This window comes from Antedon bifida, chromosome 7 (assembly GCF_963402885.1).
Source record: "Antedon bifida chromosome 7, ecAntBifi1.1, whole genome shotgun sequence".
In the NCBI taxonomy this organism is placed as follows: domain Eukaryota; kingdom Metazoa; phylum Echinodermata; class Crinoidea; order Comatulida; family Antedonidae; genus Antedon; species Antedon bifida.
Genome location: NC_136232.1, coordinates 26,445,087 through 26,471,650, shown reverse-complemented (window position 1 = coordinate 26,471,650; position 26,564 = coordinate 26,445,087). Strand labels below are relative to the sequence as shown.

Sequence of the window (26,564 nt, the reverse complement as noted above, 5' to 3'; positions counted from 1 at the left end):
AGTCTCTTATAATAGTACCTAGGAGATTACAATCAACCAAGTCAAGTTGACGTAATTCTAGTGAGAATTGTAATAACCAAGCTAATTTGGATCCTTTAATTGCCGCTAAATGAAGACCACTTAAATTTAAATGTTTCCATGTCAACTTATGACCATTTTCATGGCAGGCATCTGCAAGACTTTCTAGATTACCAACTGACAAGCTATAATCACTCCAATTGAAAGTTTCATGACTATGACAGAATATATAACTGGAAAAGTAACATATTACATTTACCAACTTGGAAAGTGAAACACCATCTATATCTGATAGGTCATTTCCATTTAGCCTAAGAATGTGAGGTTTTAATACCACTTTGTTTTTATCACATTCCTCCAACATGCATCTTATAATAGTACCAGTGAGATTACAGTTTATCATGTAAAACTCACTTATTTGTGGGGAAAATTTTAACAAACAGGCTAATTTGGATCCTTCCATTGACCTCAAGTCAATTCCACTTAAATCTAATGTCTTCCATTTAAACATCCTGCCATGTTTATGACATGAATCTATCAGAATTTTCAGATTATCAACTGAGATGCAATGATCACTCCATTTGAAAGAACTGAAATCCATTAGATTTACCAACTTGGAAAGTGAAACACCATCTATATCTGATAGATCCTCATTTCCCTTTAGCCTAAGCATGCCAGGTTTTAATACCACTTTGTTTACTTCACATTCCTTCAATAAGTCTCTTATAATAGTACCGGAGAGACTACAATTAACCAAGTGAAGTTGACGTAATTCTGGGGAGAATTGTAATAACCAAGCTAATTTGGATCCTTTAATTGCAGCTAAATAAAGACCACATAAATCTAAATGTTCCCATGTCAACGTACTACCATGTTCATGGCAGGCATCTGCAAGACTTTCTAGATTATTAACCGACAAGCTATAATCACTCCAATTGAAAGTTTCATGACTATGCGAGAATATATAACTGGAAGAGTAACATATTACATTTACCAACTTGGAAAGTGAAACACCATCTATATCTGATAGATCATTTCCATTTAGCCTAAGAATGTGAGGTTTTAATACCACTTTGTTTTTATCACATTCCTCCAACATGCATCTTATAATAGTACCAGTGAGATTACAGTTTATCATGTAAAACTCACTTATTTGTGGGGAAAATTTTAACAAACAGGCTAATTTGGATCCTTCCATTGACCTCAAGTCAATTCCACTTAAATCTAATGTCTTCCATTTAAACATCCTGCCATGTTTATGACATGAATCTATCAGAATTTTCAGATTATCAACTGAGATGCAATGATCACTCCATTTGAAAGAACTGAAATCCATTAGATTTACCAACTTGGAAAGTGAAACACCATCTATATCTGATAGATCCTCATTTCCCTTTAGCCTAAGCATGCCAGGTTTTAATACCACTTTGTTTACTTCACATTCCTTCAATAAGTCTCTTATAATAGTACCGGAGAGACTACAATTAACCAAGTGAAGTTGACGTAATTCTGGGGAGAATTGTAATAACCAAGCTAATTTGGATCCTTTAATTGCAGCTAAATAAAGACCACATAAATTTAAATGTTCCCATGTCAACGTACTACCATGTTCATGGCAGGCATCTGCAAGGCTTTCTAGATTATTAACCGACAAGCTATAATCATTCCAAATGAAAGGTCCATAACTATAATAAGGGATATAGTAACACATTAGATTAACACACTTGGAAAGTGAAACACCATCTATATCTGAAAGATCATTTCCCTTTAGCCTAAGCATGGCAGGTTTTAATACCACTTTGTTTACTTCACATTCCTTCAATAAGTCTCTTATAATAGTACCGGAGAGACTACAATTAACCAAGTGAAGTTGACGTAATTCTGGGGAGAATTGTAATAACCAAGCTAATTTGGATCCTTTAATTGCAGCTAAATAAAGACCACATAAATCTAAACGTTTCCATGTCAACGTACTACCATGTTCATGGCAGGCATCTGCAAGACTTTCTAGATTATTAACCGACAAGCTATAATCATTCCAAATGAAAGGTTCATAACTGTAATCAGGGAAACAGTAATAAATTAGATTAACACACTTGGAAAGTGAAACACCATCTATATCTGAAAGATCATTTCCCTTTAGCCTAAGCATGGCAGGTTTTAATACCACTTTGTTTACTTCACATTCCTTCAATAAGTCTCTTATGATAGTACCGGAGAGACTACAATTGACCAAGTCAAGTTGACGTAATTCTGGGGAGAATTGTAATAACCAAGCTAATTTGGATCCTCCAATTGCAGCTAAATCAAGACCTCGTAAATCTAAATGATCCCATGTCAACGTACTACCATGTTCATGGCAGGCATCTGCAAGACTTTCTAGATTATTAACCGACAAGCTATAATCACTCCAAATGAAAGGTTCATAACTATGACCAGGGAAATGGTAACAAATTAGATTAACACACTTGGAAAGTGAAACACCATCTATATCTGAAAGATCATTTCCCTTTAGCCTAAGCATGGCAGGTTTTAATACCACTTTGTTTACTTCACATTCCTTCAATAAGTCTCTTATAATAGTACCGGAGAGACTACAATTAACCAAGTCAAGTTGACGTAATTCTGGGGAGAATTGTAATAACCAAGCTAATTTGGATCCTTTAATTGAAGCTAAATGAAGACCACTTAAATTTAAACTGTTCCATGTCAACTTATGACCATGTTCATGGCAGGCATCTGCAAGATTTTCTAGATTATTAACCGACAAGCTATAATCACTCCAAATGAAAGGTTCATAACTATAAACAGGGAAATAGTAACAAATTAGATTAACACACTTGGAAAGTGAAACACCATCTATATCTGAAAAATCATTTCCCTTTAGACTAAGCATGTTAGGTTTTAATGTCACTTTGTTTACTTCACATTCCTTCAATAAGTCTCTTATAATAGTACCGGAGAGACTACAATTAACCAAGTTAAGTTGACGTAATTCTGGGGAGAATTGTAATAACCAAGCTAATTTGGATCCTCCAATTGCAGCTAAATCAAGACCACGTAAATCTAAATGTTCCCATGTCAACGTACTACCATGTTCATGGCAGGCATCTGCAAGGCTTTCTAGATTATTAACCGACAAGCTATAATCATTCCAAATGAAAGGTACATAACTATAATAAGGGATATAGTAACACATTAGATTAACACACTTGGAAAGTGAAACACCATCTATATCTGAAAGATCATTTCCCTTTAGCCTAAGCATGGCAGGTTTTAATACCACTTTGTTTACTTCACATTCCTTCAATAAGTCTCTTATAATAGTACCGGAGAGACTACAATTGACCAAGTCAAGTTGACGTAATTCTGGGGAGAATTGTAATAACCAAGCTAATTTGGATCCTCCAATTGCAGCTAAATCAAGACCACGTAAATCTAAATGATCCCATGTCAACGTACTACCATGTTCATGGCAGGCATCTGCAAGACTTTCTAGATTATTAACCGACAAGCTATAATCACTCCATTTGAAAGGTTCATAATGATACAAGACATACATGGATCTATAATCACATAATTCCCAATTGACCAATTTGGACAGTGGAACACCATCTATTGCTGATAGATCATTTCGCTTTAGACAAAGCCTTATGTCTTTCGATAGCACTTTGCCTTGCTTGTTGAATAATGCATTGAATACTGCACCAAATAATTGACAATCACTCAAATCTATGTCATGAGTTATGTTCATCAACATTGTCAGTGAACCTACAGAAATATTACTTAGATCATTATTACTGAGATCAATCTTTCTAATTTCTAAGGAGGTATTATTGACTTGATCAATAACATGATTCAATATATCACCAGTAATACTACCAGATTTGAAATTCAGACACAGACTAGAAGAAGAAAATGTTAACAAATGAATCAAGAATTTAGGACTTGTTGATGTTGTAAAATCAACATGCACAAAACTGTATTTAAATTGTAAATTTTCCATTTCAGCTGAAAGGGTATTAATCTCACTGTCTTCTAACAATGAATGCAATTTAAACAACCTGCCATCATCATCATCTATATATTGATCACTCAATAGTCCATGTACAATGATATAGATATGAACTAGCATAGAACAAAACGTTTTTGTTGCTTTAGTGTCTTTTGTTTTTGTGATATTTTTTAGTGTATCTTCCCAATTTTCCTTAAGCCTTTCATAAAAAATGTTCATAAGTTGTACCAAATGTTTTTTTTCAATTGCTTTATCATAAGGAAGAACATTCCTCATCTCACACACAATATCAGTTGATATGTTTGGTAACTCACGTATTACATGTATTTCATGTTCTGGTTTTACATAGCTGAAATATTTAGCTAGTGAATAGTAATTTGAAGCTGTTTTCAATTTTAACCAATGTTTTATAATTTTACCGGCATCTTTACCTAGGAATTCTATAGTGAATATGATTGTCATGTGTAGATATGGATTTAACAGCATCTTTTTACACTCTTCTTCATTCATCTCATTTGACAAACATGCATTAGCAAGGTAAAACCCTGCTAACGCCTCTAAAACTAGCTTGTGTGGTGGTGCAAACACTGCCTTTTTATCAGTTTTAATATTAGATGCTTTTTTGTAAACAAATCCAAGTTCTAGTGCCAACTTTACAGTTTCCCTATCAGTCATATCTTCAAACTCATTTTTGTAAACATATAGTTGGTTTTCCTTCAAGCCTTCAAACATACATTCTCCTAGTGCAAGTATAGCCTTTTTGTATGGATCTCGAATTTCCCATATGTCTGCAACTTTAGTTTCCTCAACCTTTGTATGTTGATTTAAAGTGCAACAAATTATTTCTTTAAACAAATCTGAATTGGTAATTGACCAATGCATTACATTGGAATGCAAAAATGATGTGGATTTTTCAAACATGCTACAAATTATAAGTAATATCAATGGAGATGAACACAGTTCAATTATTGTTTCATAATTGATTACATCATGAGAATCTAAATACTCCTCATCTGATGAAATTAACTGATTTTCTAATTCAAAATCATCTGATGATGATTCTAATTCTATGTCTGAGATATCTATGTGTGAATTAAGGTTTAATTTTGTAATTAACTGTATTCCTAATTGAGGATTATCGTTAAAATATTTCTCAATATAAAGCTTCTTTCTTTCTTTACTAAATCCATTGACCTGAACATGTACATCACAGTTTTCAACAAATGTAGTGGTGTTTAGAGGTCGAGATGTTATTAATGTGGTATTACTGTTATTTGATCTAAACTTTAACAGGTTTAGTGGATTTTTAGTCCCTTTGTTCAACTCATCTAATCCATCTAATAGTATCACTATTTCTTGCCCATGTTGAACTATGAATTTTTTAATTATTCTTACAGAATATTCTTCGGTTTCTAAACTCATAAGAACAGCAAATCTATCAAGGTCAATTTGATCAACAATACTATCTATGATTGTCTTTCCTAACTGTATGTCTCTGACATTTATTAGAAACAATAGTTTGTCAGAAAATGTGTCATCGTTACCCGTAGCCCAGTTGTAAGCAATGTATCTGAGAAGGGTTGTCTTTCCCATCCCTCCTTTACCTGTAAGTAGAACTTTACATGATCTTTTAGATTTTATAATCTTCAATACTTCCTCCAAACATGTAGGTTTAGCCTCTTGCTGCCTCGTTGCCTGGTCAACATGTTTTTCTTTTGTAGATTGAAGTAATGTGAGATCTGTGAATACGTCTGTAATATTTACTTTGTGTTCTTCCCCAAAAACTGCTGCTCCCATCAGGTTCATATCTTTGTATAATTCTTGTAGTTCTTTCTTCAAAAACATCTTGATATCTGTAAAGAATCAAGTCAAATAAATAAATAAAAATGTCAATGACAATTTAGTAAATAAAAATATATATGCTGTACAAATGTAACACTATAATATCATTCTGTCTATAAATTTTATTCCAAGTATGTTTTTTGCTTTAAAAATAATATTTTTATGGAAACAACAAACTAAAAACATAAATTATGTTGCATTTTTTTTTCAAATAACTCAGTATCAGTCATGGTAGAAATAAGCCCAATAAACCATGCAAAGTTTCTTCGTAACATTCTGTAAAATACATTTATGGGAATGTTTAATTTTTTCTGGAATTAAATGGACAGAATACAGTATAAGAATACCAATCAAACAACAAAACTATCAACAAAAACAAACAGAAAACCACTTGTGTGAAATTCAAGTATTTTCAGGATAATTATCATTAATTATTATATTAATATTAAGTCATGTTTTGACAAAAACATTTCTTTTTTTCATTAACATACCATTATCTCTTGATGATAACTTTTTCCCTTCAGAATTTGAAGATAAAAGTTTCATTTCTGTTTCATGTAATTTTAGATCTAAGTAAAAAAAACATGTAAATGAACAATATTATCTAGGTCACATTTTCTACTTTGTAATGATTTGAAAATGTGTAAAATACCTAGCTCACTTTGATAGGATTTTTTTCTCTTATATGCAGGTACTGTACAGTTTATTAGTAAAAAAAATCCATTTTGCATATTGTTTTTTAATTAATAAGATTTTTAATTTGAATTCTTTACTTTAAAAGTTGTCAATTAATCCATTGTTTATTGTACAAATGCATGTGTTTGACATACTTCCTTTTTCATTAAGCAAAATACAGCTGTTAAAATGTTTAATATGGTTGGATTCTTCTGTATACAGAAAATATGTTTTAAACCATAATTTAAAAATATAAAAATTAACCAACCATCAACTAAAATCCTCAAAGCCCAGTTCATTTGATTGGTTTTTAAAGCTGTAAGAAATTGTTCCATCTTTGTCACATCCTCATCAATGATTCTTCTATGTTCAAAGTCTATAATCAAACTCCAGCTGTCCTGATATTTCTTTAAATGTGGATAGTTAAAAAAAGAATCAAGTGTTGATACTTCATCCTTTTTAAACTCTTCTCCTAGTTGATAAATCTTCTGTCTGTAAGAGCTCAACATTGATACTGAATAGGTGTCAATACCTTCTGGGGGTTGATTCTCAACTTTTGACTTAAAGCCAAATTGCTTAGTTATCTTTAATGTTTCATAAAGAATAGCAAAATTTGATTGACTCAAATTGTTAGAGTTTGATAAATTCACTAGTAGATCCATGACACTTTCAGCTTTACCCAACTCACCACTGGTCATAGTCAGATGATCTTTGTATAAAACTTTCAACCTTGTAAGGTATCCTTGTTGGTTATACCAATGCCCTATATCAATCACTAGCTGCTTAAAATCATGTTCTGATATTTCATCTATAATTTAACAATAAAAGCATGGATAAAAAGTAATATAAATCAGCAACAGTATTTTCTATAAAAAAACCCATTTAAATCCAGACGTAATATCGTCTGTAGGAGACAATCCTGAAATGGATCATGGTAGTTCATCAAGACCCTGTATGTTTCTAGATTGCTCATTTGGTTCAGATCTTAAAACTCAGTATTATTGTTTTGTCACAGAATAAACCCCCATTGGTATCTGTACAATAATAAACAAATGTAATGCCTAAATCTATCTCTCACAATTTATCAACTTATCTGATCTTTAAGTGTAAATCACCACAGTAACTTACCTTTAGTTGATGCTGCCATGTTAAACTAGATCTTTAGGCTTTGTAAATATTTGATGTTTCACACAAACTTGTTCTGTAAACAAACCAAAAAAAAAATCCACCAATTAAATAGTTAGTAAAAAGGGCTCTAAGCCATGTAAAGCTACTGTATGTTAACAACCTAATCATTCTTTAGATCTGATTGACTCCACACCTACTGTACTACAGGTATTCATGATCAATCAGCATCCATAAATATGAAAACATTCACATTATTAGGTGATATTCAGGAATTACACCATACATCATTTCCAGTCAAAAATGTACACATGATAATATACAAATAATGAATATTTATAAGTGCGATGGTACAAATAATCTAATAAGGTGAAAGATGAAATTCTATTTTCACAAAGCGTAGCGCAAGTGAAAATAGTATTTTATATTTCACCAAATACTAAACATTCACTATTTGTTTTATATCACACTTACTTTTATTCAATTTATTTATCGTAAATCATTTCGGTATATTTAATAATCAAAAACTTACAATTCACCAATGTAACTTTGTGGCATTGAGAGATTACCATTCACATGCAAAGGAGGCTCAGGTATCTTGATGTACAGCATATACATCTTGATTTGCTGAAGAGAAGTTGATGTAGTCTCTCCAGCGCGAGCCACTCCTTTATACTGAATAACAGCATCGTCACTGCTGAATTTCAGTCATGTTTCACACTTGAACGCACACTTTAATCAACCTAAAAATAGAAAACTGGTTTTTACTGGTTTAACAATAAGCATAACAATCAATAGAGCTATTTAATATAATGACAACCAAAACTTTTGTATCTATTATCATATCACGTCTGCTGGTTTACACTTGTTATTCATTTCTAATCTCAACGAACCGTAGTACAAATAAGCTCTGCTTCCTATTCCTTTGAATAAAATCAGTTAAATTATGGTAAAATACATTTTTCTTTTGACTTTCAATTATTGAAATGTTGAAAAATTTGTATAAATTTTCAACATTTTTTTTAATGGATTCAAATATTACAATATTGAAATTTGTACCAGATATCTCACTTCTACTTTAGAGACTGTATTTCTTTCAAATCAATGTAACAGCATTGCCAATGTGTCCTACCAACATGTAGCAAAAACACAGGCATTGTAATACAGTATTTGAGCATAACATTGTTTCATTTTATTTATTAGAAGATTGTATGATATCCACTATACAATCTCTCGTATTGCTTATTAAAACTTGCTATAACTTTACACAATAACATCCATGAAAAAAAAGGTTTTGAATCAACAATCTTTGTTCAAAGATAAAATTCCTTATAAAATTACATTTAAACTTAAACTCAACCTCAGGGGGTTTGGACTGAAAAGAATACATTTCTATAGGCTTATATCAACTTGAATACCAGCATTCTAATGCCTGTTTTATGGAATATATTTCTATAGGATTCTGTAAGTTATACAATTTGTATGCCAGCATTCTAAAGCCTGTTGTATAGAATGCATTCAAATATAAAACTTCTTCAACGTTTTCATAAAGTGTTAATTATGTCAACAAACGATCAAACAATCCTAGCCCTAGCAAGGCTAAAGATTATTGGAGTGTGAACAATTTAACACTATAGTTATTGCACTTGAATATGCAGGGAATTACTTATAGATCATATAAAAATTGTTTAATTTCATAGAAGACTGTATGATATTCAATTTACAAACTCTAGTATTGATTTAAAGCTTGCTATAACTTTACACAATAACATTAAAAAATAAGATTCTGAAATCACCAATCACCAATCTTTGTTCAAAAATAAAATTCTATTGTATTTATACCTAAACTCGACCTCAGGGGGGTTTGGACTGTTAGAATACATTTCTATAAGTTTTTATTTTAAGTCATACAATTTGTGTGCCAGCAGTCTAAAGCCTGTTGTATAGAATCATGGAGCGAATACATGATAGAATGCAAATATGAAACGTCTTTGAATTCAAAGTTTTCATAAAGTTTATTGAAGTGTGAACAATTTAACACTATAGTTATTGCACTTAATGCAGGGAACTTATAAGGAGAGCATAAAGCCTACACACAACAAATGACTGACTGCATATGATATTATTTTACATTTTAAGTACTGTATTAGTAGTGTATAAACAAATAGTTACTCAAACAGAGAGTTTGTATTTATATATCAGCTAGGGCCTACCATAATAAAAGTGGTTGTTGTTATAATGTTGTTAATACTACTTTACAAAAGGTCTACAGTGGCAATCTGGAGTAGATTTTAACTGAAGTCATTATTTGTATTAAAATATACCTGTATCATAATAAAAAATAATGTTTAAAATGTTTCAATATGACAATTACACAATAAAAAAAACAGACTCGCTATTACTCATATTATTCAATTTTATTCATATCATTATCTTTTATCACATACATAGTAATAGTTGATTGAATTGTAAACTTACTGGAAAATAATTATTGTAGATATCTTGTATTATAAATACAGTGTACTTTACATACTTAGACACAACATGTATGGTAAGTTTGTGGCACAAGTAATTATCAACAAATTACCAAAAAATATCTGATACAGGACAGAGAATAACATACATCATTATCATACATAAACCTGACCTAAAAAGACCGATGTGAGATGCATCATCTATATACAAAACTTTTACATTTATCTTATCAAAGATATAGTAGAATTCCTCTTAAAGGGGCACATTTAAAAAAACACACTTTACATAACATAGAATAATGTCTTCTAAATTACATTTCTTGTCCATTGTTTATTTAGGAAACAAACAAGTGTCATTAGAAGATTCCCAAAAAGGAATTCTACTCATTAGGCGCAGGAGCCCCGGATAGCGTTACGAAGTCGTTAACTCTGTCAGCCCATGGTCAGCCCAACTAATGTGTTTTTCCCAAGGACAATTTATCAATAACTAAACTTTGTCACCACCCATAAGTGTGCTGTTCATTTCCTATTGACCAATGAACACCAATGTAACTGGACCTGAGTTTCTTGCTATTCGACCTTGGGTGCAAATTATACAATTAATTGATGTTAAGGCCATTGACTACTCTTTTCTGTATAGAAACACTGAATTGACTAAATAATAAGAAAACCCTACAATAATATTTACTACTACTTGATATGGTGTTATACAAGAACTATATTAAAAGAATTGAATGTATGGAACATGAAAAAAAAAAGTTAAACGTTATATGTAAAACATCACTTAGATGATATCTATCAGATATATCATTTTCTAAACATTGTTTCATTAGTTATATCACGGAAAAATAAGTTAGTTATAAATAAGTAAGTTATTTCTCCATGAAAGTTTCTCCATTGTTATATTCACATCACATTTTCATTTTCTGACAATGTGATTGAAAAAATAGTCAATTATATTGGCGGCCCAAAACGATGATGTTTACTGTTGGGCCTACAGAAATGATACAAATTCTCAGTTGATATGACACAAAATTTACAGAATTCAGCACTAACAACATACCATATTCTTCAGTTCAGGTCACAAGTTTCAGGGGCGACAATGCAAACATCCCGCCAAAATTGTCCTTCTAATATATCTCTGTATTGCCAAGTAACACATGGGAAAAGAACAAATAAAAAACAAAAACCATTCAAAACAGACCTATTTCTGTTTTAAAAAAGATTTAAATGAAATAATTCTTTTTAAACACTGTACTGTACTTGGAAACACGTACTTGATTTGTGATATCCTCCGTTAAAAATACAGTAGAAAGTGTCCCCTTAATAGGGGTTCTACTGCCCCTGGAACAATTCCTAAAAAAACATGTCCTCTTCATAGAGGTTTCGCAGAAAAAAACCAATACCAATACTGATCTGGACTCGGAAATTAAAAATGTAGCAGGCAACGTTTCACCAATGAAAACTTTCAAGACAGACAAAGTATCATAATTATTAAGATATCCATTTTTATTTAATAGCGATAAATGGATATAAATATTTCGTCTTTTTTGTTATTTTGTGATGGAAAAAATATTGAGTGAACATTGGCACTGAGCTTAAATGTTCCCCGTCCACTTAATGTCCCCTTTATAGGAGTGTCCCCTCAGTAAGGATTGGCTGTTTCGCCCCTTAATAATAAATGATGGTGTCCATCTTATGTCCTCTTAATTTTAATGTGCTTCACCCGATAATAGAATACACATCTAGCTCGTGTGCACTTTAAAGAACCTAGTACATCTTTCGAGACGAGTAGGGGGTTACCCCGGTGTATTAGTACATCACAGCCACTGATCACCAGCTGGGCCCTCTGGGAGACCAGTCTTTGACTGAAGAGGTTACCCAGTATAAATATATATTTCAATTGAATTCAATAGAATAACTAGGCTCCCATTTGATACAATGTGTTACCCAATGTGCTCAATTTGATTGTGCTACCCAATCCATGCTATCCATTTGAAAATAATGTGCTACCCATTTGAAAGAATGTGCTACCCGATAATCCATATAGAATAATGTACAGTACAATTATATCCATTTGATTGTGCTACCTAATAATGTGCTATCCATTTGAAATAATGTGACTATCCATTTGAAATAATGTGCTACCCGATAATCCTTATAGAATAATGTACAGTACTATATCCATTTGATTGTGCTACCTAATAATGTGCTATCCATTTGAAATAATGTGACTATCCATTTGAAATAATGTGCTACCCGATAATCCTTATAGAATAATGTACAGTACTATATCCATTTGATTGTGCTGCCCAATGTGCTATCCATTTGAAAGAATGTGCTATCCATTTGAAAGAATGTGCTACCCGATAATCCTTATAGAATAATGTACAGTACTATATCCATTTGATTGTGCTACCCAATGTGCTATCCATTTGAAAGAATGTGCTATCCATTTGAAAGAATGTGCTATCCATTTGAAAGAATGTGCTACCCGATAATCCGTATAGAATGTACAGTACAGTTATATCCATTTGATTGTGCTACCTATTGTGCTATCCATTTAAACTAATGTGCTGTCTGTTTGAAATAATTCAAGTTTTTTTGTTTTGAATATGTTTTGCTATCCATTTTAAACGTGCTAAACAAGTTACATATTTGTTAATAGAAGTTTGCGGTACACCACATATATTAGTTCTGAAAAGAACTGTTGAGTTGGTCGACGTTTCGATTTACTCTAAAGTCAAAGTCTCCAAAGCTATTCCATCATGCCGTATTCGGGGAATCGCCCACAAGTGTTTTCTCAGAGCAGGGTATGTTCCGTATGGGGTTCTGTATGCTATTTTTTAATAATGTACACAAAATGAAATGAATAATCATATTAATTATCGGTATGTACGGAGAAAGCTCGAGCGGAAGTCGATGGTTACTTTTGCCAACAAGACGAAGCGCGAAACAAATAAAACGCAGCGCGAAACATCTGAAATGATATATAATTTCTTAAAACATGAAAACACAGAATATACTATATTAATATAACTTTTTAATATTTCCAAAGGCTCGGACATGGAAGAAGGGTCTTAAAAAACTGAATTTCTATATGTTAGACCACATTTCCATAACTTTTCAAAACTCATCGAACCCTCTGCTAGTAGGCCTAATTAATATAGGAGCGTATCGCCAAATCATTAGAAAGAAAACATGGCATGAAGATGTAATTAATCAAACAACGGCCAAAGAATACCAACAATTTTAATTCGATTCGTAATTACTACGGTGGTGGACTAAGCCTAGTTTGAAACTATATTAACCATTTATTTTAGAAAGAAAGATAGAAAAATTTGTTTCCATCTCCATGTTAATACCAAGGCACTTTTCAATTAAAAATTCTGGCCTAGTATTCTTGCAAGGTCGTCACAGCTCCAGTTACAAAGGTCGTCACAGCTCCAGTTACAAACGGTGATACAAAGTGTCAATCATTTGACCAGTGAACAGCCCACTGGTAGGATAGTCCTTGAAACCGTCCGTAAAACACATTAATCACTCACATCAGTCATGCCGCTAATGGTTGAAAACCTCACTTTTTGGGGTTTTCAAACGTAACGCTATCCGGGGCTCCTGCGCCTAATGTGTATTTAAAAACCGAAAATACCACAAAACTAAAAAACAATAGTGCACATTAACATTGAGTATTCTACTCTAAAACCATACAGGCATATTTACAGTATTATCCCGTATAATTATTGGTAACAAAGTGCCTATAACAACTGTCTAATCATAGAAGTACTGATGTAGCAGCCTATCTGTACGGCGACTATAGAATGTGACCCGAAACGTGACTTATTTGATAGAACATTGAAAACATTTGTTATGAAGAGTTGTACTGTACGTGTTTGTTTTATGAAATCATGTCATTAATGTTTACATACTAGGCCTATTAACAGTAATGTTTGTTAGTATAAAACAGTGTTGAATTAATGTAAATATAAAGAAGAAAACCAATATGATTACTATTGTCAAGGATTGTTATTTTGTTTTATGTTACAAACCTGTAACTACCGGAATTATTGCTGTTGGTTTGATTGAATAAAAAAAAAAAATTTTTAAATACCATTCATAGAGTGATCACATGTGTTAAAGTTACAGAGGCGTAAGCTGGTTGCTGTTTGGGGGAGGGGAATGGGGGTCATAGGCTGTAAAAAATGTTAAATGTGGAACTACTAAATGCAAATTAATGATACTATTATAGAAAAATAAATTTTTCACTGTGTAGACCCATGTTTTGAAGGCTTAACAGCCATTCTTTGAGTGATTCAATTTGTTGTCAATAACATAGTATTAAATAGTATTTGTTAGATATCTCTATTGATTAATTTAATGTAATGGCAACCATAATTTTATGAATTCCCATCCAACATGCAATCCCCCACGAATGATCTTAGACTACAAAAAAGTAATCTTTAATATTGGTCAAGATATTGATCAACTGTATAAAATGCTTTATCACAGAGCAATTGAATTGAACAATAATAAAAATTAAAACATCTAAAATACTATACTAGTTAAATTAATACCTAAACCTTAAACTTAATAGCAACAAATGAACATAATGCAGTATTGTTTATTGTAGGCATAAGCTATGCATATTATTGTTCTGAGATAAAATTGGTAATAATAAACCATTAAATTAATATCTAACTGTTCAGCCATTATATTCTGACTGAATCCTTTGTATTCCTTGTAAGGTATGCTCCTACTCTATGCCGGTGAAACTCCGGTATGTACAGAAATATTTCGGTCTCGTACACAGACGAGACAACGATTTACAACGTATCAACTTCAAATTATAACTAAAAAATGTATAGGTATTTCATAATAAACCATTCAATTAATATCTAATTGTTCAGCCATTATATTCTGACTGAATCCTTTGTATGCCTCATAAGGTATGCTCCTACTCTATGCCGGTGAAACTCCGGTATGTAGAGAAATATTTCTGTCTCGTACACAGACGAGACAACGATTTACAACGTATCAACTTAAAATTCTAACTATAATTTATAGGTATTTCATAATAAACCATTCAATTAATATCTAATTGTTCAGCCATTACATTCTGACTGAATCCTTTGTATGACTCGTAATTATGCTCCTACTCTATGCCGGTGAAACTCCGGTATATAGAGAAATATTTCTGTCTCGTACACAGACGAGACAACGATTTACAACGTATCAACTTCAAATTATAACTAAAAAATGTATAGGTATTTCATAATAAACCATTCAATTAATATCGAATTGTTCAGCCATTACATTCTGACTGAATCCTTTGTATGACTCGTAATTATGCTCCTACTCTATGCCGGTGAAACTCCGGTATATAGAGAAATATTTCTGTCTCGTACACAGACGAGACAACGATTTACAACGTATCAACTTCAAATTATAACTATAATTTATAGGTATTTCTGCCATGTTTAACAACGAAACAAGAGCAACGTATTCCAACGTATCCATTAGCAATATAAAGATCAACTCAACTTCGGAATTTAGAATTCTCCTATCGTTCTCACAAACTTCGTGCTGTCTTCACCATGATACAAAAAGAAATGATAGTGGCAATACGTACGAGTGGTCCCACGCTATTAGCGGACTGTCCCATTTATTAAGAAGGTGAACTACTGTAAAATTCTTCTTTTCGTAATTGTTTTCGCACTTCGTGAAAAAGGGCTAATGTCGGGTGTATCCAGGTAAGCAGGCACGTAATAAAAATTATGCAACAAGTATTATAAAGACAGAGACTATTCACAGATTCTTGATCTTTTTTGTCTAAAGTGACATAACAATGCAGTGTCAACAAATTTCAGAACATTCCAATGTTTACAATGAAGCAACTAAAAGTCAGAAATTCTTCTTTAACATACTGTACATCTCTATTTTAAAATGTATATACTTTTATACCAAAAGCAGATCCAAGTGGATATCTGCACATGCTCATTCATCCCTTTGGCCAAATGACAATTTTATTATTCAACTCATTCAAATATTTTCAAATGTTTACACTTAAACTATTAAAAGATGAAAGTAATGTGTAAAAATGATTCCATATCACTGTACTATTGTCTATGTCCATGACATTATCAATTGACAAGTTATAATCACTCCATTTGAAAAGATCATAGCAATATATTAGATTTATCAACTTGGAAATTGAAACACCTGAAAGATCATTCCCTCTCAGGTCAAGCATGCCAGGTTTTAATACCACTTCATTTAATTCACAATCCTTCAATAAGTCTCTAATAATAGTACCTGAGAGATTACAATTAACCAAGTCAAGCCAACGAAGTTGTGGAGAGAATTTCAACAAACAAGCTAATTTGGATACTCCAATTGAAACCAAGTCAGTTCCAGTTAAATCTAATCCTTCCCATGTCAACATACAACTATGTTCATGGCAGGCATCTGCAAGTCTTTCTAGATTATCAACTGACAAGCTATAATCACTCCATTTGAAATACGTATTTAATACGTTTACTAACTTGGAAAGTGAAACACCATCAATATCTGAAAGATCATTTCCCTTTAGCATAAGCATATCAGGTTTTAATACCACTTTATTTACTTCACATGCCTCCAATAAGTCCCTTATAATAGTACCTGAGAGATTGCAATTAACCAAGTCAAGTTGACTTAATTCTGGTGAGAATTGTAATAACAGGGCTAATTTGGATCCTTTAATTGCAGCTAAATGAAGACCACATAAATCTAAATGTTCCCATGTCAACAAACAGCCATTTTCATGGCAGGCTTCTGCAAGACTTTCTAGATTATTAACCGACAAGCTATAATCACTCCAAATGAAAGGTTCATAACTATAATCAGGGAAATAGTCACAAGTTAGATTAACACACTTGGAAAGTGAAACACCATCTATATCTGAAAGATCATTTCCCTTTACCCTAAGCATGTCAGGTTTTAATACCACTTTGTTTACTTCACATTCCTTCAATAAGTCTCTTATAATAGTACCTGAGAGATTGCAATTAACTAAGTTAAGTTCATATAATTCTGGTGAAAATTGTAATAATAAGGCTAATTTGGATCCTTTAATTGCATCTAAATGAAGACCACTTAAATCTACTCTGTTCCATGTCAACTTATGACCATGTTCATGGCAGGCATCTGCGAGACTTTCTAGATTATCAACTGACAAGCTATAATTACTACTCCATTTGAATAACTTATACTTGTAATCCATTAGATTTACTAACTTGGAAAGTGAAACACCATCTATATCTGAAATATCATTTCCCTCTAGCCTAAGCATGCCAGGTTTTAATACCACTTTGTTTACTTCACATTCCTTCAACAAGTCCCTTATAATAGTACCTGAGAGATTGCAATTAACCAAGTTAAGTTGATATAATTCTGGTGAGAATTGTAATAAAAAGGCTAATTTGGATCCTTTAATTGCATCTAAATGAAGACCACTTAAATTTAACCGTTTCCATGTCAACTTATGACTATGTTCATGGCAGGCATCTGCGAGACATTCTAGATTACCAACTGACAAGCTATAATCACTCCATTTGGATGACTCATAATGGCAATAAATTAGATTTACCAACTTGGAAAGTGAAACACCATCTATATCTGATAGATCATTTACCTTTAGCTTAAGCATGTTATGTTTTAATACCACTTTGTTTACTTCACATGCCTCCAATAAGTCCCTTATAATAGTACCTGAGAGATTGCAATTAACCAAGTTAAGTTGATATAATTTTGGTGAGAATTGTAATAACAGGGCTAAATTGGATCCTTTAATTGCAGCTAAATTAAGACCACATAAATCTAACTGATTCCATGTCAACATACAACCTTGTTCATGGCAGACATCTGCAAGACTTTCTAGATTATCAACTGACAAGCTATAATCACTCCACTTGAAAGATTTCCAATCAGACATTACCTTTACTAACTGGGAAAGTGAAACACCATCTATATCTGATAGATCATTTACCTTTAGCTGAAGCACGTTATGTTTTAATACCACTTTGTTTACTTCACATGCCTCCAATAAGTCCCTTATAATAGTACCTGAGAGATTACAATTAACCAAGTCAAGTTTACGTAATTCTGGTGAGAATTGTAATAACAGGGCTAATTTGGATCCTTTAATTGCAGCTAAATGAAGACCACATAAATCTAAATGTTCCCATGTCAACAAACAGCCATTTTCATGGCAGGCTTCTGCAAGACTTTCTAGATTATCAACTGACAAGCTATAATCACTCCATTTGAATGAATCCATTAGATTTATCAACTTGGAAAGTGAAACACCATCTATATCTGAAAGATCATTCCTCCTCAGGCCAAGCATGCCAGGTTTTAATACCACTTTGTTTAATTCACATTCCTCCAATAAGCCTCTTATAATGGTATATGAGAGATTACAATTAACCAAGTCAAGTTTACGTAATTCTGGTGAGAATTGTAATAACAAGGCTAATTTGGATACTTTAATTGCATCTAAATGAAGACCACTTAAATCTAATTTTGTCCATGCCAACATAGAACCATGTTCATGGCAGGCATCTGCGAGACGTTCTAGATTACCAAATGACAAGCTATAATCACTCCATTTGAATGACTCATAATGGCAATCCATTAGATATACCAACTTCAAAAGTGAAACACCATCTATATCTGAAAGATCATTTACCTTTAGCTGAAGCATGTTATGTTTTAATACCACTTTATTTACTTCACATGCCTCCAATAAGTCCCTTATAATAGTACCTGAGAGATTGCAATTAACCAAGTTAAGTTGATATAATTCTGGTGAGAATTGTAATAACAAGGCTAATTTGGATCCTTTAATTGCATCTAAATGAAGACCACATAAATTTAACCGTTCCCATGTCAACATATGATCATGTTCATGGCAGGCATCTGCAAGACTTTCTAAATTATCAACTGACAAGCTATAATCACTCCATTTGAAAGGTTGAAAATAAGATGACGGTATGAAGCTACATTCATTGTAATCGTAACAAATACGAATTACCAACTTGGAAAGTGAATCACCATCTATACCTGAAAGATCATTTCCCATTAGACAAAACATGTCAGGTTTTAATACCACTTTGTTTACTTCACATTCTTTCAATAAGTCTCTTATAATAGTACCTGAGAGATTGCAATTAACCAAGTTAAGTTGATATAATTCTGGTGAGAATTGCAATAACCGAGCTAATTTGGATACTTTAATTGCAGCTAAATTAAGACCACATAAATCTAAATGATTCCATGTCAACATACAACCTTGTTCATGGCAGGCATCTGCAAGACTTTCTAGATTATCAACTGACAAGCTATAATCACTCCATTTGAATGACTTATAATTGCTATGCCTTAGATTTATCAACTTGGAAAGTGAAACACCATCTATATCTGAAAGATCATTTCTCGTTAGACAAAGCTTTATGTCGTTTGATAGCACCTTGCCTTGCTTGTTGAATAATGCATTGAATACTGCACCAGATAATTGACAATTACTCAAATTTATGTATGTATGAGTTATGTTCATCAACATTGTTAGTGAACTTACAGAAATTCTACTGAGATCATTATAACTGAGATCAATCTCTTTAAATTCTAAGGAGATATTATTTACTTGATCAATAACATGATTCAATACATCACCAGTAATACTACCGAGTTCAAAACTCAGGCGCATTAGTTTAGAAGAAAATTGCAACAAATGAATCAAGAATTTTGGAGTTGTTGACTTTGTATAATCAATATTCCTAAATCTGTATCTAAATTGAAAATTGACAATTTCAGCTGAAAGGGTATCAAACTCACTGTCTTCTAACAACGAATGCAATTCAACAATATAATGATCACTCATATAACCATCACTCATTAGTCCATGTATGATGGTATAGACATGAACTAGCATAGAACAAAATGTTTTTGTTGGTTTAGTGTCTTTTGTTCTCATGATCTTCAATAAAGTATGTACAACTCTATATGGATTTCCCTTAAACCTTTTATAATAAATGTTCATAAGCTGTACCAAATGTTTGTTTTCAAATTGTTGTTTTTCTTTTTGTTTATCCAAATCATCACAATTAAGAACATTATTAAACATCTCACACACAGCATCAGTTGATATATTTGGCAACTCACGTACTACATGTATTTCATGTTCTGGTTGTACATAGCTAAAATATTTTACTAGTGAATAGTAGTTTGCAGCTGTTTTCACCTTTAACCAATGTTTTATAATTTTACCAGCATTTCTTCCTAGGAATTCTATAGTGAATATGATAGTCATGTGTAGATATTTATTTAACAGCATCGTTTCACACTCTTCTTTATTTATCTCATTTGACAAACATGCATTAGCAAGATAAAACCCTGCTAACGCCTCTGAAACTAGTTTGTGTGGTGGTGCAAACATTGCCTTTTTATCAATTTTAATACTAGATGCTTTTTTGTAAACAAATCCAAGTTTCAGTGCCAACATTACAGTTTCCTTGTCAGTCCTACAATCAAACTCATTTTTGCAGATATAGAGCTTGTTTTCCTTCAGGCCTTTAAACATACATTGACCTAGTGCAAGTATAGCTTTTTTATATGGAGCTGGAATTTCCCAAATTTCTGCAATTTTATTTTCCTCATCCTTTGTATGTTGATTTAAAGTGCAACAAATAAATTCTTTAAAAAAATCTGACATGGTAATAGGAAGAATTTCATCTGCCATTGGCTTAGAAGTGGATTGTTCACACATGCTACAAATTATAATTAATAACATTGGAGATGAACACAGTTCCTGTAAGTGGTCTGTTTCGTTTTTAATCCATCGATATGTGTATGGTTGTTTAAGGTCTAATTTTGTAATCAACTTTTCCCCCAATTCAGGATTATTTTTAAAGTGTTTCTCAATATAAAGCTTCTTGCTTTCTTTACTAAATCCATTGACCTGAACATGTACATCACAGTTTTCAACAAATGTTGTAATGTTTAGAGGTCGAGATGTTATTAATGTGGTATTATTGTAACCTGAACTAAACTTTAACAATTTCAGTGGAGTTTTAGCACCTTTCTTCAACTCATCTAATCCATCTAATAGTAGAACTATTTCATCCCCATTTTCTATTATGAATGCTTTAATTAATTCTATGGGATCTTCTTTGGATACACTTTTCATATGGTTAGCAAATTTGTCAAGGTCAATTTGATCAACAATACTATCTATGATTGTCTTTCCTACCTCCATGTCTCTGATATTTATTAGAAACAATAATTTTTCAGAAAATGTGTCATTCCTACCCTTAGCCCAGTTATAAGCAATGTATCTGAGAAGGGTTGTCTTTCCCATCCCTCCATTACCTGTAAGTAGAACTTTACATGATCTTTTAGATTTTATATCGCTCAATACTTCCTCCAAACTTGTTGATTTAGCTTCTTTCAGCCCCGTTGCCTGGTCAACCTGTTTTTGTTTTGTAGATTGAAGTAATGTGAGATCTGTGAATACATCTGCAATATCTACTTTGTGTTCTTCACCAAAAACTGATGTTCCCATCAGGTTCATATTTTTGTACATTTCTTGTAATTCTTCCTTCAGAAACATCTTGATAGCTGTTAGTTAAAGAATTAATTGCAATATATAAAAAATTCAATGAAAATTCAGTAAAAAAGTAATCAAATGTAAATGTAATAGCCTTTCTCCTAGAAACATTGGTCGTGGGCTATTATTTCCAATCTTGTGACAGAGTTAGCACATTTTTAAGGTGTGTTTATCCTTAATGTATTATTTCTTGAATTATAGAAACAACAGAATTTATCAATTATTTTGACATTTTGCTTTTGTCATCATGGTAGAACAAGTGAACAACAACAACCCAAGGTCAATAACATAATCATTATTTTGCACGCATCAACAAAATAAGAACATTTCAATGTGGTGGGTGTTTTATTAATTTAAGTATGCCATTTAATTAAAAATTACCTTTATCTGCTGGTGATAGCTTATTTTCTTCAGAGTTAGAAGAGGAAGGCTTCATTACTGTTTCACCTAATGAAAAAAATAATTATAAATATATTTTGTGAACCTAATTACTGAAAAAACCAACAATGTTGGTAAAAGTAGCTTGATCTCAATACAAAATAATTCATGCAGAACTAATTCAAAACATTAATTAAACTTTGAATAATTAAATATGAAATCAATAAACAACTCTAAGGGAACATTACTATAATTTGTCTGACATAGTGCTTTGGAGAGAGTGTTCTTTTTCTTTTCATATTCATTCATATACACATTTATTCAGTTATTTATGGCAACAACTGTGGCTCGCACTGGAAGCAATAGCCTTTGGACATTGGGTCACTATGGCTTTGTAAGTAAAACAACTTTTTATACATATCTATTAATTAATTAATTAATTATTAAATTAATTATACAGTACCAGAACACTGTTTTATGGATTTTATAGGCTAATATACCTATACTGTATTAAAGTACTATACAGTACATTACCTATACTGTATTAAAGTACTATACAGTACATTACCTATACTGTATTAAAGTACTATACAGTACATTACCTATACTGTATTAAAGTACTATACAGTACATTACCTATACTGTATTAAAGTACTATACAGTACATTACCTATACTGTATTAAAGTACTATACAGTACATTACCTATACTGTATTAAAGTACTATACAGTACATTACCTATACTGTATTAAAGTACTATACAGTACATTACCTATACTGTATTAAAGTACTATACAGTACATTACCTATACTGTATTAAAGTACTATACAGTACATTACCTATACTGTATTAAAGTACTATACAGTACATTACCTATACTGTATTAAAGTACTATACAGTACATTACCTATACTGTATTAAAGTACTATACAGTACATTACCTATACTGTATTAAAGTACTATACAGTACATTACCTATACTGTATTAAAGTACTATACAGTACATTACCTATACTGTATTAAAGTACTATACAGTACATTACCTATACTGTATTAAAGTACTATACAGTACATTACCTATACTGTATTAAAGTACTATACAGTACATTACCTATACTGTATTAAAGTACTATACAGTACATTACCTATACTGTATTAAAGTACTATACAGTACATTACCTATACTGTATTAAAGTACTATACAGTACATTACCTATACTGTATTAAAGTACTATACAGTACATTACCTATACTGTATTAAAGTACTATACAGTACATTACCTTTCTGTAGAATGCAAACAGCATGTTTGAGTTCTAGTCGTTCCAATATTTCAATAAATTCCTCCATCTTTGTTGGCGTGATCACCTGTTTATGCTCTAGATCTCTTATCATAGCCCAGCTATCATCATATTTCTTCAATGGTGTGTTGTAGCTTGCGTCAATCTTCAATACATCACATGACGTCAGACAGTGTCCGAATTGAAGTAATTTCTGCCTGTGGATTGTAAACCTAGTAATTGGGGTCTTTTTGTCAATGACAGGAAATGATGGTATCTTTTCTTTAAGCATACACTGGAGAGAAAATTCTTCAGTTAACTTGATGACATCATGCAGAAGAGTAAGATCTTGATAATTGAATTTATCAGCTGATTTCAGTACGTTTAATAGATATATCGTCTTAGTGATTCCTGATAGTTTAGATTCTTTCACAAGATCTTTAAACAGTACTTTTAACATACCAAGTTGGTTGCGATCATCAAAATAACTGGAGATAATTATTTTCAGAAAGTTAAAATCTTTCTCTAAAATTCCTAAAAAAATTTGAAAAATATGAAATAAAATATAAATATACAGTATTCTAAAGTCATGCCTAAGACACAATTCTTTTTTACTTATGATGGTATCCATACAGCTACAAAATTGCAATGACATAATAGCATTTCAATGTGATTGGGTGTGTTTACTATTAATTTGAGAATGTCATTCAACCAATTCAATTTTAAATTGAAAGGAAAAACCATTCAACTGTGTGGTAACAAAATATACGATCGGGACAGAAACATAAATTAGAAACCACCTACCACCAGTAAAGTAAGGTTTGCAGGACACCATGTGATTCCAACAAAAGTTGTTCTGCTACAACCAACATTAAATAATTTGGAGTATGGTCAAGATATCATTTAAGTCACTTTTTTTTTATCAATTTATTTTAAACTTTTGTTACTTGTACATACCTTTGTCTGTTGGTGTTAGTTTATTTTCTTCAAAGTTAGAAGAGGAAGTCTCCATTACTGTTTCTTCAACATCTAAGTAAAACCAATAGACAATAAAAATACTATTTTAGGATACACATTGAACAGTGTGCTTGAACAAGTTGTATAATTTTGTTTAAATTTTAAATTTTTAACAAAAATATTGCCGAGTTCTATGGTTTACTTAATAAATATATTATTATTTTGTGAACTAATCATGTTTGCGAAATGTATGCAGAATCCTTTTGAACACAACATTTTAAATACAAAAACACACTTTACTTTAAAAATAAATATATATAGTTACTTACCATGGTCTAGCTTTTGTTTCTTTGTTAATTTTGAACTTTGTGAGGTTTTACCTATGAAATAAAAGAAAACGTATAGAAATGTGCTTCAATAATGCACTGTTCTTAAAAACTATGCAGCTGTCTTTGGGAATTTGCCAAAGATATTAAATTATTATACAAATTGTAACATTTGCCAATGCTACAGTACTATACAAATTATGGCATTTGCCAATGATACAATACAAATTAAGGTTTGCAGTACACCATGTGATTCCAACAAAAGTTGTTCTGCTACAACCAACATTAAATAATTTGGAGTATGGTCAAGATATCATTTAAGTCACTTTTTTTTATCATCAATTTATTTTAAACTTTTGTTACTTGTACATACCTTTGTCTGTTGGTGTTAGTTTATTTTCTTCAAAGTTAGAAAAGGAAGTCTCCATTACTGTTTCTTCAACATCTAAGTAAAACAAGCAATAGAAATACTATTTTAGGATACACATTGAACAGTGTGCTTGAACAAATTTACATTTCTAGGTTGTATAATTTTTAACAAAAATATTGCTGGGTTTTATGGTTTAGAATTTATTTGTGAATGAATAATTTGTTGCGAAAAATGTATGCAGAATCCTTTTTAAAACAACATTTTAGATATATAAACACACTTTACTTTAGAATATATATTAGTGACTTACCATGGTCTAGCTTTTGTTTCTTTGTTAATTTTGAACTTTGTGGAGCTTTACCTATGAAATAAAAGAAAGGGTATTGAAATGTGCTTCAATAATGCACTGTTCTTAAAAACTATGCAGCTGTATTTGGGCATTTGCCTATGATGTTAAATTACTATACAAATTATGGCATTTCTCTACATAGATCAGCTGAAAATCTTACGTTTTATTGATGTCTTGACTATCTGCTGAAGGTTCATACTTTCATTAATTTGATCACATGGAACTTCTGAGAGTAAAACACCTTTAGTTCCCAAGAACATATATAAAACAAGACAAAATTCATTTATTTTCATAATAAAAGTAAAACCTACCAATTAAAGGCTAACAAACAAAACATTACAAACAGAAAGCAAAAATTGTAGTATTTTCAAGATCATCATTTTTTTTTTGGTTATCCGCACTTGGCAGATAACCCCTTGTTATTGTCACAATCTTTTTTTTTTTTTCCGATATTCTTCTTTCTTTCCACGAATTTTGTTCGCAGCGTATCTCTAATTCTGGCCAACATAAGATTGTATAACTTTGTCATAAGATTGACCTGTAGCTGTAGATGTGCAAGAAACTTCGTATGATTTTAGAGTTGCGCAACATGACTTACGCGCCATTTTATGAATTTCAATGTTTGATCATAGATTAAAAACCAAAAGTCACTTTGTATTGGAAAATTTAAGTCATAGAGCAAACTTTCTATGGATTAAAAATGGCATGTTTAAAATTTCGAAATGCGAAAAATCAACTTCTAATCAACTTTCTACGCGTTTCATGTCATTTTAAGCGTTTCATAAATTCCCACGCGTGCGCATTTTTTTCACGCGCGCGTGCGCACGTAGCGCAAAAAAAATCTTTTTTTGCGTGATTTATGTTTTTCCAGCCTTTTCTAGTAATTTCATCAACTTTTCAAACAATTTCGACTTAAAATCACGTCATACGAGCATGTCGAATTGCACAATTTGCGCGCGTTTTTTATGAAAAAGTTCACAAATTCGTCGAAATTATGCCTTTTTTAAAACAGTCTAAACTACGTTTTTTAAATTACATATTCTGGAAGTTGATGAGTTGTACATATAGAATCATGCATCAATATGGCTAACCGGACATTGCGACGTCATCGT

The 26,564-nt window shown here is 31.7% G+C and overlaps 2 protein-coding genes across 3 annotated transcripts in view; both read right to left on the bottom strand.

The window, feature by feature from the left end:
- The window catches only part of LOC144847405 (uncharacterized), an 88,801-nt gene that overhangs the window by 18,583 nt on the left and 43,654 nt on the right, over nucleotides 1-26,564 (bottom strand). The window lies entirely within an intron of this gene.
- The window catches only part of LOC144847448 (coiled-coil domain-containing protein 174-like), a 54,694-nt gene continuing 53,457 nt past the window's right edge, over nucleotides 25,328-26,564 (bottom strand). Inside the window, exon 11 of the mRNA XM_078703822.1 lies at nucleotides 25,328-25,338. The gene's annotated coding sequence lies outside the window, so the exon portion shown is untranslated. The remainder of the gene's footprint in view (nucleotides 25,339-26,564) is intronic.